The sequence below is a fragment of the Gavialis gangeticus genome, unplaced genomic scaffold (assembly GCF_001723915.1).
Source record: "Gavialis gangeticus isolate Ggan-Ray unplaced genomic scaffold, GavGan_comp1, whole genome shotgun sequence".
In the NCBI taxonomy this organism is placed as follows: Eukaryota; Metazoa; Chordata; order Crocodylia; family Gavialidae; genus Gavialis; species Gavialis gangeticus.
The window spans coordinates 114,029,876-114,032,235 of NW_017729032.1; positions in this window are offsets into that span (position 1 = coordinate 114,029,876).

Genomic DNA, 2,360 nt, shown 5'->3' on the forward strand with positions numbered 1-2,360 from the left:
GAAGATATGTTAGTCAACTGAAGACCAATAACTTTTTTTAAACATAGACTAAAAATTGATGACAAGAATACTAGCCAAAAGAATGTGTGACTGTTTAGCAGATATGATACAAGAAGAATAAATGTATGCCATTTCTGAGAGGAGACTATCTGAGACCCAGTGGTTAATGAGAGCTGTCATATCAGATGCACAAGAGAGGAAAATAAATACAATGATTATCAGGGATCCTGGTTTTCTCTGATTTAAAAAAAAATCCTTAATTTTTGTTTAAAAAAGTAACCCCAAATCTACATTTTCCATGACTAAAATGAAACAGCACTAACACACACACACACACACACACACCCTCCTTTTTGAAACAAGAATTGGGGATTTTTTTAAAATCAGAGAAAACCAAGATCCCTGGTAATAATGAATCTAAACTTTGAAAAGCTTATGGTAGGATTGAACGTTATTTTATGTTTCAAGTATCGTGGAGACTGAGGTTTCCTGCAAAGATGATCAGATGGATCTAAGTGTTATATAGGAAAGCAAGAAGTTGAATACTGGTAAATAGTTACTTCAGCAAAAGCATTCCCCATCCAAACAAAGGTAAGACAGGAGTGTCTGTTGTTCCCCTACCTTTTCATATGTGCAATGGAGCCATTGGCACAGAGAATTCTTGATGATAAGCTGAGATGCAGTATGAAAATACCAAGAGAAGAGAAGTCAAATGTGCATTATACATGGGTAATGTATAATGGTTCAGAATAGCATATCAATTAAGAGGGTATTGAAATATACTGAGGATTATGATGAAGTTTCAGGGGCAAAATTAAATATGATAAAAAGTGCATAGATGGTTGTGGGGAATTGGAAGAATTTACAGAAGTGGTACAAGGTATAATTAGCATCTTGGGGATCCCAATGGATGAATAATACAAAGGAACAAAAGTGTGGAAGAAGTTAGAGTGAGGCAGATCTAGGGATAATGGAGTGGTAGAACATTATTGTTCAAAGATATAGCGGCTGCAATGAAAAAAGCACTCTTACAGATCATCCTTTATGTGGGAGTGGTGTATCCAACATAGTAGCAGCAGATAAGGAGGATACAGAGGCAGATATGTGGGGGGGGGGTTTGAAGGAAATAAAAGAGAAAGGGTAGCCAGAACAGAGCTAAATAAAGTCATGGAATTAGGAGGCTGGGTAATGCCATATGTAGAAAGTTTAATGTATATTTACTTTAAAAGTAAAGAGGCAACTGAGCAGGTGGGGAAGACTGCATGTTTCTGTCCTTACCTGGCAGGAAGAACTTTAAGAAGATTGGGCATGTACAGGGAAGACTGGAAAAAAGCCATGAGTGTAGCAACCACTGGCCCACCATGTGAAGATGGAGGGCTTTTTAAGGGTAACCCTACTTGAGGGAGTGGGATTAGAGTGTTTGAAAGACCATAACAATGTGTTTAACATGATAAGAAAGATAAGATAACAATAATTGAGGATCTGATGGAAAGACACATGGCAAGTGTGTGGAAAGAAGTAACAGATAATAGTCTGAAATGAGAACATACAGATAACATATGGATGATGATACAGAATATTCTTTCTGGGAGGGACATTCAGCATAGATGTAGTTCAGTGAGACTGGTAGCATGCCTGAGAGAGGGATGTGGGTACCTCGTGTATTTTGGGACTGCCCTTTTGTGCAAAGGGTATGAGAGGGAGTGTGTCAATTTTTGAGGGCAATCAATATGAACTGCAACTTAACATATGAAATGGTCCTGTATAGGTTAAAACCCAAAAGGCTGGAGACACAGAGACTGAGAACCATAATACTTTGGGCCACAGTAGTGACATGAAAGGTGAGAAACCTACTCTTAGTCAAGGGACTGGCTTTCACCAGAACAGAGTTGGCAACACATGAATTGAAATTCTATGTGGATTAAGATGTGGACCAGATAGGAAGGAGAAGGCAGAGAAGAGATGGAGAAAAGAGGAATGGCTGTATTTACAAAAGGACAAAGGGATGGAGTTAAAGTTATTATTTCTTCCTGGGTTGGGAAGTTTCATGAGCGGTTAGTGTGTTAAAGGTGAAAAGGGGTGTAATAAGAACAACGTATTGTTCTAGATGAAGATTGTCAAGTGTTGTGTTAATATAGTTCCTTTCAGTTTGTTTTGTAATAATAAAAAAAAGTTTCAATCAACATATTTGTCCAATCTGGGCCATGTGAGTAAAAAAAAAAAAAAAGCTCAATGTGGGCCATGAGTTTTTTATCCATGATCAGTGTTGCCTGCATTTAATCAGCTTCATAGTTGATTTCCATTGCTAGGCTCATGATGCTTTTGGCAGTTTAATGATAGATAATATATTTAATGAGATT